We start from the raw sequence: 12,582 nt of genomic DNA on the forward strand, positions 1-12,582 counted from the left end.
TACTCCAAAGGACGTTCTTGGCGAATGTGTATGAATAGTCATGCTATTAACATGATAACCATCAAATATAGGTTTTTAATTTCTCGTTTGGATGGCATGTTGTATCTTCTATCTGGATATTGATTCTACTCTAGAATCGATATGAGAGTGGGTATCATCAAATATGCATAAATCTTGGAGATGAATGGAAGCAAACATTCAAGATTAAGGGCAAGTTGTATGAGTATCTTGTCATGGCATTCTTGTCATGGCAATCAGCCCTCTTATTGGTAAATTTGTTGTGGTTTATTTTGATGATATTCTTGTTCATAGCCAAAGTACGGAAGAACATATTAATCATCTTCATCAAGTAATGGAGATTCTTTAAACGAAAAGCTTTACATCAATTTGAAAAAGCACACATTCATCCGAGCTGAAGTTATCTTCATTGGCTATGCGGTGTGTGGTAATGGTTGACCAACAAAAGGTGAGAACAATTGTGGAGTGGTCTATACCTACTATTGTGGGTGAAATATATAAGAAATTTTCAGCATCATCACTACTCCTGTTTCTGAATGCATGAAGAAGAAACCTTTTATTTGGTCTAAGGCAGCTAATAAAATTTTTCAACTCGTAAGAAATAGATCAATGAGGCACCTATACTTGCACTTTCCAACTTTGAAAAGGTATTTGAAGTGGGCTGCGATGCTTAGAACGTAGGGGTTGGAGCATTTCATAGCCAAGAGGGCCGTGCAATGGATTTATTTAGTGAAAAGTTAAATGACAAGCTGAAGTGATATTCAACATATTATGTTGAGTTCTATGTCACAGTGCAACTTTGAAGCATTTGAGAGATTACCTTATTTTTATTGAATTAATGAGATTTTATAACAAAAACAGCTCGTCCAAGCGAACCACGAGAATACAAAGAGCAAATGTTAAAAAAAAGAAACAAGAAAAAAAATAGGTACAAATCAAGCACCTCATGACAGACCAACAAACTAGAACATGAAACACCATAATTAGCCAAATGATCTATGGGATTGGCATCTCAATGGACATGGGGAAGGAACACATGGATACTCTTTGCGACAAGGTGGTCTTCTTGATAGAAGAGACATTTCCGATTCACCAGATCACATCTCTTTTGGAAGGAGAAATATTCAATTAAATAAAAAAAAAAATCAAGATATAAGACTCAAAATTCTCCACATTTATCAATATTTCAAAAATCTCTCTATACAAAGATCTAACCTTTCAAGGGTGTGAGCCTCCTTATTTAGCCAACGAATCATATTGAAGGAATCTCTTCCAACGTACAACTTCTCAGCACCAATCTAAGATACTAATCTAACCCATTCTAAACCGCTCGAACTTCAGCCTTTGTTGCGTCGCAGTCACCACAAGGACCTGCAAATGAAAGAATAACCCTGTAATTATGGTCAGCATCTTGATTATGAACTTAGCAGCTCCCATTTTTAGTTTTAACTTAGCCCACCATACTATTGGGGCAACCCAGGCATTATGATACTTAATAGTGGGGAGAACTCCACACTAATCTGAATCAAACTACAGATAATATCCTGTAATGCCACACCTTCAAAGCACTTATCTTTTTGAAGAAGGCTCAAAAAAAAAAAAAAATCAGCGATAATCCATTTAATTTCTTTCTAGCGGCAATCAAATCTTTTATTGCTTTCCACCTTCCACCACCATTTTTACGAATACTTAATAAATGATAAATTCAAAATATCCATATTAACACTGGATAGACTAGAACAAGCTCTAAATATGAACTGTTTTGTGGCAATGAATAAATGCATGAAATGGAGTCTCCAGCATAAAACCGCAATGCACACAATCTCGAGCCTCACATATACAGCCAGTAACAAGTTGGTCAAGGTAAGAATTTACCATGGAGAATACACCAAAGAAAGATGATGGCTCTAAGGGAAGCATGAGAGTTCCAAAACATTGGAAATTTAGGACTAGAGAGAATATTGCTAGCATATAAAGATTTGATAGAGAAAACTCTACTTTGCTCTGGGGACCATACCAAATCATCCCCAAGAGGAGCTAGCCGAAGGTGGCCAAGGACATTATTTTATTCACTGTGAGTTGGTTCTTTAATCTGACCATGAAGCACTAAGTTACTTGAATTCTTAACAAAATCTCGTTAGTCAGCATGCCAAGTGTACACATTTGTTCTCAAACACAAATCAGGAACACAATATAAGGTGTAATGTGTGGAGTGTGTGTACGTTACTAATAAGTACCTGTTGGTTGAACTTGTGGGATTTAAAATTATTAGGAGCTATAAGTCAGACCCTTATAACTTTCTTCATCACTTTGTGGAAAATCGTTTGGTATGGATATACCAGATACCTGTGACTCGTTTTGTGAAATAGTATCTCTCTCCAAAAGAACATGGTTTTTTCTTAGCGTCGCACAAAATAAACATGTTGTTGTGAATGAACAAGATATCTAGTAATTATCAATATGTAATATCATAATTATTGATACCAGAAGTGATGCGGATTATTTAAGAATCAAAGTTGATTTTCTTTATAAAAAAGGAGATATCAATGAACTTCTATGAAATGGCTTCACAAGATTCATCCAACTGTTTCCATCGTGGGATATCATTGAGAATAGTGATGTAGCACAGGTGGTGGCATACATGTGTGCCTAGCTTGATGGACCTCAATTATGGTGTTATAATGGTGGTCAAAGTATTATGAAGCTTTGGAACTCATGTTTTGCATGTAGTTATGTCATTTTGGAAGTTTTTATCTTAGAATATAGGAGTTTAGAGTTACAAGATGTTTGCAAGTTATTGTTATAGTTTCCAAGTTGGATCCAATTCTTAGGTAACCAATAGTGTGGTTGGAAGTTGTAATGGGAGTAAATAGTATATGTAGTCATGGGGTTGGAAAATTTTGTGAAAAGGAGTTGATGTATGTCTGTTGGAGCCATTGAACAAAATATTTGAATGAAGTAAATAAACTCTTCTGTGGTTGAGCATTGCTCCCATTGTTTGGTCATTCTTTTTTTTTTGAATGTTATTTTTTGGTCATTCTTCATCAAATTCTCTTGTTTGTTTTTCCTCTTATTCTTCTTTCCTCTATCATTTGGTATCATAGCCTGAGATTAGCTCTTGGGTGGTGCTTCTTCATTATCTTTCTTCCATGGCGGCGAGAAGGACCTAGAGGAAGGCACAACAACAACCCGATGGTTGATACAAAAGATGAAGAAATATAAGGACTTCGCAGGCAAGTTGAGGAATTAACTTTGCGCTTAGAGCGTCAAGAAACTCGTAGTGACCATGGTCATTCGAGCGATGAGGTTGATGCTAATTCATTTGCCAATCGGCCCTAACATGGGACCGTTGAAAGCAAGGTTCATTCATGCTTCAGACGACCATAAGATCAATATTCCATAGTTCCATGGGCGTTTGCATCCTGAAGAGTTTCTTGATTGGCTTAGTGCCGTTGAGAATTTTTTCGATTACAAAGATACGTCAGAAGGTGGCTATGCTTCGGCATAGTGGGACAAAGTACAACAAATGCAGCTATGTAAAGGAAAGCTTAAGATTTCATTATGAGAAAAGATGACGTCGATGATGAAGGAGAAGTTTCTTCCCATTTATTATGCTCAAGTAATATTCTCTCAATTCAACAATTTTTGTCAAGAGACGAGGAGTGTAGCCGAGTACACAGAAGATTTCTATAGCCTTGAAAGTTGAGGCTAAGCTTGCTTGTAGTGGCGCAAAGAAGTTCGTGATAGTTCACAAGAGGTGAATCTTCACGAAGTGATGCTGTTTCCAAAAGTGGGCGTTCCAATACAACCATTGGTTGTGATTCATCACGTGTTGAGAGTGGTATGGGACGTGGAAGTCGGGGTGTCACTTGTTTCAAATGTGGCCAAATTGGTCACCGTGCAAGTGATTGCCCAAAACGGCAAGTCGATGTTTGTGTGAACTATGTTGATGAAGAAGATGAACATGATGCTTTTGATGATTCCACTGAGCTTGTCTATGATGAGGGTGATGTGGAACGAGAAGAAATCGAGCTTGAAGTTGGGGGTAGTTTGGTGAATCGTCGAGCATTTACGGCTCCAAAAGCGGATCCCAATGAAAATTGGCTTCCATCTAATATTTTCAAGACAAGTTGCAAGGCACAAGGCAAAGTGTGCACTATTGTGATTGATGGTGAGAGTTGTGAGAACATCGTCTCACAAGAAGTGGTGGACAAGCTCACGTTAAAGATCGAACCACATCCAAAGCCATATTGCATCTCATGGTTGAAAAAGGGTACTGCGGTAGGTAAAAGTTGATAAATGGTGTTCGGTATCCTTTTCAATTGGCAAAAATGATCAAGATGAAGTTTGGTGTGATGCTGTCATCCCTATGAATGTATGTCACATACTTTTGGGAAGGCCTTGGAAATTTGATCAAAATGTTATACATGATGGCCGCAAGAACACTTATACCTTTTGAAGGGGTAATGCGGATGTTGCTCTATTGCCTAGTAAGGAATAAAGTAGTCTAAAATCTGATAAAGATGAGGGTAATAACTTTCATACTTTGTCTAAAGTCATATAAGTAAAGAGCTTGCTGATATGTAATATTATTGGCAAAGGAGGCGGCGGGTGAAGCCTACAAGTGTGCGCAATGTGTTGAAGCCTCTTTTGAAAGAGTTCAAGGACCCCATCCCAGATGATTTACCTAATGGACTTCCTCCATTAAGGGAAATCCCACATCAAATCAATTTGATTCCTGATGCTACTTTGCCAAACAAAGTTCACGATCACATGGTATCAAAAGAGCATGAAGAGCTTCATCGACAAGTAGTGGACTTACTTGCAAAAGGCAATATTCGAGAAAGCATGAGCCCATATGCGGTAGCAGCATTGTTAACTCCAAAGAAAGACATATAGTGGCGTATGTGTATCGATAGCCAAGTAATAAATCGATTACTATCAAGTATATACTTGATATATTTGCGGGTGCACGTGTGTTCTCAAAGATTGACTTAAGAAGTTCGTATCTTCAAATCTGAATCAAGCCGAGTGATGAATGGAAGACTACATTCAAAACACGTGAAGTCTTGTATGAGTGGCTTGTCATGCCATTTGGCCTCTCAAATGCACCAAGTACATTCATGCGAGTTATCAATCAAATCGTTCGTCCATACATCGGCAAGTTGTTGTGATATTATTATTTATAGTCATGATTATATTGAGCAAGAAAAACACTTATGCTCCGTTTGGTTGTCGGAATTTTTTTGGTTCTTGGGACTTTTATGGAATTTCCGCAGGAAACCCACGTTTGGTTGTTGGGCCCAAAATATCCCAGGAACCAAAATAACCCCGCACGAAACCCTACCCCGGAAAAAAAAAATACTCCCAGGAACCAAAATAATCCCAGGAACCAAAAATAAGCTTGCAGAAGAATTTTTTTTCTTCCCAACAGTTCAAGCAACCAAACAAAGCATTTTTTTCCCCACCATAGTCCAGTCAACCAAACATGGGATTTTTATTTTACCGGGATACTTCCAGGGAGTTTTTTTTTTCCACCAATCTCCCAGGGAATTTTTTGTTCCACAGAAATCCCTAGAACCAAAAAAATTCCGGCAACCAAATGGAGCATTAAGAGATGTACTAATCGTGTTGCTAAAGGAGAAACTATGTACACCTTAAAAAGTCCGCTTTTATGACGGATTGCCTAGTTTTTCTAGGCATTGTTTTGACTTCCTCGAGAATTAGAGTGGATGAAGATAAGGTGAAGGCAATTCGAGAATGGCAAACACCTCAAAGCATACATAATGCGAGAAGCTTACATGGATTCGCATCATTCTACCATCGATTCATCAAGAATTTTTACACAATATCAGCTCCATTGACTGATTGTATTAAGAAAACTGAATTTCGGTGGACATCGGATGCCGACCAGAGCTTCCAACTTGTCAAGGAGAGGCTCTCATCCTCTCCCATGCTTGCACTTCCGAACTTCGAGAAGGTGTTCAGGTCGATTGTGATGCCTCACATGTGGGCATCAGTGGTGTGCTTAGTCAAGAGGGAATCCCTATTACTTTCTTTAGTGAAAAGCTCAATGAGGCGCAATGAAACTATTCCACATATGATGTGGAGTTCTATATAATTGTTCAAGCGTTGGGCATTAGCGACACTACCTCATTCAAAGGGAGTCCATTTTAAACTCTGATCATGAAGCACTCAAATACATCAACAATCAAGGAAATCTAAATTTAAGACATGCATAGTGGGTTGCATTGTTGCAAGAATTGACATTTGTGTTGAACTTAAGAGTGGACAACTCAATAAAGTGGCGGACGTCCTTAGTCGTCGTGTGATGCTTCTAAACACCATGAGTGTGCACTTCATGGGTTTCAATGAAATCAAAAGCCTATATGCCAATGATGGTGACTTTGGAAAGATATGAAAATTATGTGAGAATGACATCACGAGGATGTCCTAATTCATGATGGATTTCTATTTTGAGGATCCCGCGTGTGTGTTCTTGAATGCTCCCTACGTATTGGTATTATCCAGGAACTTCATGCCGAAGGATTGGGAGGACACTTTGGTTGGGACAAAACTATTGCCTTGGTGGAAGAGTAGTACTATTGGCCTAGAGTTCGGCGTGATTTGGAGCATTATATGAAGCGATGCTGAATATGTCAAACGTCCCACACAAAATGCATGTCTTTATACTCCTTATTGGTTCCTAAAGCTCCATGAGGAGATATAAGTATTGATTTCATACTTCGATTACCCAAGACTCAAAGAGGTTTGGATTCTATTTTTGTAGTTAATCGGTTCTCTAAAATGGCCCATTTCATTCCATGTAAGAAGAAGACTATGGATGGATCTTATGTTGCTAATCTTTATTTTTGGGAGGTAGTTAAGCATCATAGTATACCAAGTCCATCACTTCCGATCGAGACACCAAATTTCTTAGCCACTTTTGGAGGAGTTTATGGAAGAACTTGGGACAAATTTGCTTTACAGTAGCTCCTACCACCCTCAAATGGATGGTCAAAATGCAAATTGTGAATTGAAGTTTGGGTAATTTGCTTCAAAGTCTAGAGGGAAAGATGCCAAAACAGTGGGATATGGTGCTTCCTCAAGCTGAATTTGCATAAAACTCCACAATGAATCGTTTAAGCGAAAAGAGTCCATTTGAGATACTTTATCGGCGAGTTCCATCACATTATCTTGATCTTGTGCATTTGACCAATTCTTCCAAAACAAGCAAATAAACCGATGAGTTTACAAAAACAATTGCAAGGATTCATGAAGATGTCTATCAAAAACTTTATGTAACCAATGTGCAATATAAAGAAGCGGCCGTTGCACATCGACGGTTCAAGACTTTCAAAGAAGGAGAACTTGTTTAAGGGAAAGAAGATTGGCCCATGTCAAATCATGGAGAAAATCAATGACAACTCTTACAAGATTGAACTTCCACCGGGTGTACGTACTCACCCCACTTTCAATGTGCAAGATTTATCGTACTCTGCTCACTAATTGGAGGGGTGGCCCATTTGGAGTAACTGGCAAATTCTTTGGGATACAATGCCTTATGCAATTGTTTGGAACATTTGGAAGGAACGTAACAAGCAAATATTCAAAGACCAGCAAAGATCGTTGGGACGAGTGGCCACGGATACCAAGATGGAGCTTATTTCGTGGGCAAAGAGCAAAAGGAAATTACCTTATGGAGTGAGTGATCTAGTAAGGAAGTGGTGGGCTATCATTTGGGAACGAACTATCCGGACTAAACCTAAACCAAAATGGATGGCTCTGCCAGAAGGATGGCTTAAATTTAACTTTGATGGGAGCTTGGTAGGAAAACCGGCTAAGGGAGGAATAGGAGGTCTAATCAGAGACAGTGATCAATCAATGATCATGTCCTTCTCAGGTCCAGCAGGACAATGTGATGCAAATGAGGCGGAAATCAGGGCCTTGCTTTTTGGTCTCCGATGGGCCTCTGAAAAGAATTTGAGGCAGATGATAGTGGAAGGAGACTCAACAAATGCGGTGGGATGGGCCTCGGAAATTTCATCTGGACCCTGGCATCTACAACACATAATAGCGGAGGTCTTAGACTTAATAAGAATTCTTCAACCAAAAATTGAACACAGAAGGAGATCTGCTAATGAAGAGGCAGATGTTCTGGCTAAAGCGGGTGTGTTTAAGGAGGAGATAACTATCCATACATCGATGTGATTTGCATTGTTTGTTAGAGGCTGCTGAAGGCCTTCATAGACTTTTATCTATTATGTAATCGGACTCGGTCCTTCTTTGTATTTTGGAAGGGACAACTTGTCCCACCCTTTATCTAATATATTGTCAATTTAAAAAAAAATTGATGCGAACTTGAGGGCGAGTTCTCTCCTCCAACCTAAGGACGATGATGATGTAGCACATGTGGTGGCATACATGTGTGCCTAGCTTGATGGACCTCAATTTTGGTGTAACTCTTTTGTGGTTGAGCATTGCTCCCATTGTTTGGTCATTCTTCTTCAAATTCTCTTGTTTTTTTTCCCTCTTGTTCTTTTCTCTATCAAATAGGAATCGGTGTTATCAAAGGATTTCCTGCGCTTACTTCTATTATTTCTATCTGAAAGAGTCATTCGGAAAGTATATTCTGAAGTCATCATGGATGTATGAATCAATTCTAAATACAAATCAAGCCTTTTGTCTCCATTTTACAAGAACTTAGTGGAGAAAGTGCACAAGACTCTAAGTTTACCTCACGATGGGTACATTTTATTGGGAACTAATTTATTTAGACTTCAAGGAGAGAAAAGCTCATTTAAAAATTCCATGGAGGCAGTTTGGGAGGACATTTTTTAATGTGACAAGACAATTGCCTTAGTGGAAGATCTGTATTATTGGCCAAAGTGAAGGAAAGAAGTAGAGAACTTTATTAAAAGATGTGTATTTTCTAACTTGCAAAGGCAGAAGCACAAAATATATGATTATATACACCACTTCCTATTCCTTCTTCACATTGGAAGCAGCCATTCATGTATTTCTTGTTGTGTAGATCGGTTCTTGAAAATGACACATTTCATTTCTTGTCGTAAGACTTAGGATTATTCTGATGTGATTGAATTCCTTTTCAACAAAGTGGTACGTTTGCAAGGCATTCCATGTTCTATTAAATCCGACCGTGATGTTAAGTTTGCGAGTTATTTCTGGAAAAAGTATTTGGAGGAAGTTGGAATAGTAAGTTGCAGTTTTTTTAGTGCATATCATCCCAAAACCGATGGGCAAACAAAAGTGGTTGATAAGAGCTTGAAAAATTTGCTGCGATATTTGATAGGAGAGTTTGATCGTGGAACAAAAGGTTGACTCAATTAGAATTTTAATGTATTAATTTAGTTATTTGGACTATTGGGAAAAGTCCATTTGATGCACCTATATTTGTTCTGTCCTCAACATTTTCTTGATTTAATACCATTACCTCCAAGTGTTACACTGTTATGTCAAGTGATGATGCAGAGGCCTATGCCTACCATGTTCAGAGCATTCATGAAGAACTGCAAATGGCCATAGAAGAAAGCAATATCAAGTAAAAGAATGGTAATGGTTTCCATCTTCAAGCGAGAGAATATGAAGAAGGTGACAAGGTGTTGGTCTTGTCACAAATTACAAGCCGAGAAGTTTGGACTGTGTAAGGTTTTGAAGAAATTGGGTGAAAATGCCTATTTACTCGAACTTCTTAGTTATCTCAACATCAAGTCTATCTTCAATATATCTGATTTATATGATTATGTTGGGCATGATGAAGGGGAACAACCAATAATGATTGAAGAACGAATGGACAGCTTTCGAAGAAAGTTAATGAAGATATCCTTGACACTCAGGCCATGGGAATCTTAGGGGGAACCTACACTCAACTCCTCATTACATGTAAGAATATAGGACCAACCAAGAGCACATAGATTGGGGAAGACGAGTTGTGCAAGCTCAATAGAACCATCTTCCAAAGGTTGTTGAAACTATTTTTTTGGAGCTGAATTCTTTTCAATGGAGGGGGATTGATGCTGTCCAAGAGGTTTGAAAGTGACCTTGTTGTTGTTATGATTATGTCAATATGAAAGGAGTTGTTTCTTATTTTATTCAAATTTCCCGATGGATTTTATCTGGGCTGTAGAAAGTTTCAGTTTGACTTGGTTAAGGACTATTTTAGATTAGAGGTTTCTATTTTTAAGTGTAGGTAGAATCCAAAATTACTGTTTTTGAGTTTGTAAGTGTCTAAGATTATGAGACTTTACTTTGTGAAGGTTTTGGAAGTCGGTGGTCTATATAAGGGCCTTTGGACTGATTTATGGAATTTTACGAAAAATGAAGTTGATATAAAGAGTTGATTCTTTTCTCCACTGTTTTATCTTTGAGGCAGAACAATATTTTTTGCTCCCCTATTTGATTGAGGCATGTGCTTAAATTTCATTTTGGGTTTGGATTTAGGTCTGAACTGAGGACCCATTTGGATACCTACCATTTTGTGTTTGGATTTAGAATTGAGTTTTGAATACAAATTGAATAGATCTGGCAGCTCATGTAGAGGGAGACAGATAGGGAAAGGGGTACTTCCTAGTGGAGGGGAGAGGTTGAGGAGCAAAGAGGCTGAAGGAAACTGCCAGATCTGGAAATTTCCAATTTCTTATTTCCACAACAAATTTAGAAATCTGATTTTTTTTCACTGTCAGCTGCTGAATTGGAAATCCAGGGACTTGATCCGATCCAAATTACAATGCAAAAAGGGCTGCAAATGTGAGAAATCCAGATCAAAATCTTCTCGGCATCCAAACGGGCCCTAATTGTGTATTCTATTTCTGATGCACCAATTGTCAAACAAGCAATTACTCCAAAAGCTTAAGCTGTTGGAGAAGGCGTTATTTAATATTTTACACTTTGACTCCAATAATGGTTTAACAAGATCAAACATATCCTAACCATGAATTTCATATGTTTTGAAAACTGATGATCGTGCCACTTCTTGACTTTTTTAACTTGTCTTATTATTAATGGGGGATTTTCTAGCGTCCATCGCAAAAGGCATTTCGCAGATGGTCTGTCACATGTCAAAAATCCCTTTTCGCGATGGACGCTAGCAAAATTCCTATTAATGGAATGCACATTTATATTTCTTTGATTATGTGAGATTTTTTGGTTACCTGGTGCATGGCAAGGCATCAAACTTTGGTCACCACCAAAACCAACACATATCGGCTGAAGTTCAAAACCATGTCTGTCATTATCTCGGGTACTTTTCTCTCCCACTATGCCCTCCCACTATGCCCGTGATTTTCTTGCGTAGTTTTCTCTCCCACTATGTCCTCCCACTATGTCCGTCATTATCTCGGGTAGTTTTCTCTCCCACTAAGACTGCAGTAAATGCCCAGGCTGCACTTTAGCTTCTTCCAGAATCCTATTTGGTTTATGATTTAGGTAACTTTTTCGACTCGCAGTGGTCCTTGCCAGCTTAACTGTGTTTTTTTTCAGAGTTTCGATCTGTAACATTCTGGCCGGATATTGTTTTATTGTTTCTGAGTAGATTTTTGGTGCATGGCCTTTCTGCAGCTTCTGCCCGCCCTTCGGCTGATGTCATATAATCTCATTTCTTCAGCCCTGTCATCTGTTGGTGTCTATTTATCTTTTGATCCGCAGCTCAATTTTGTTCTTGTCCTTCATAGTGTCTTTCTGTCATCTTAAACCTCTTTCGCTGTCTCATCTTCACCATCATTCCCAAAGAACTGTCATGAGTGATGGTGGCGGTGTTATGTTACGCACAAGGAATTCTTCCAGAGGAGAAGGGGTGCACAACTTAGGCCGGGTTGGGTTGAGCTTTTGCTAAAAAATGAATAGGAATCAACCTGAGCCTGACCGACCCGATTTTAAGATAAAAGCTCAACCTGAATTCCAAAAAATTGACCCGAGTTTCAACCCTAGAAGTAGGAGGCGAGGTGGGGCTGGGGATGAGGGCAATTAGCTTATGATCTTGTGAAACTTTGCTCTCAACGTTTATTCAAACTAGCTTTGGTGGAAGGTAGAGAACATGAAGGTCAAGTGAAAGGAATGATAGACATCAACAATCACACCATTTTGCAGAATTTCACCCTCTTTCCTTGTCTTTTGTCCAAAATGACTCCAATTCCACTCCATTTTGTACCTTTTTTTTTTTTGAGTTTTTATATGGTGCAAGGCCTAGGGGTGCAGCTTGGGTTGGGTTGGGTCGGGTTGAGGCCAACCCGACCCAACCTGAGGAACCCATTTTTTCAACCCAACCCAATTTCCAACCCGGCTGGGCTCAACCCGACCCAACCTGATTTCCAATTCATGCACATGTTTTTTGTGGGCCCCACTATTTTTTTTTTGCTCACATTCCTACACAGGCATCCACCATATAAAAACTCTTTGTAACTGAACTGAAGGATAAATTTATGTTGAAATTTAAGCACATTTCTAGCTTCAATGGAAAATGTGTTCAGTTGAAATCGGGTTTTAAGCACATTTAAGCACATATCAGAATTGGAAATCGGGTTTCGAGTCGGGTTGGGTTGGCGGACA

This window comes from Tasmannia lanceolata, unplaced genomic scaffold, assembly GCF_043159265.1.
Source record: "Tasmannia lanceolata isolate RefF3 unplaced genomic scaffold, GAP_Taslan_0.1 ptg000006l, whole genome shotgun sequence".
Taxonomy (NCBI): Eukaryota; Viridiplantae; Streptophyta; class Magnoliopsida; order Canellales; family Winteraceae; genus Tasmannia; species Tasmannia lanceolata.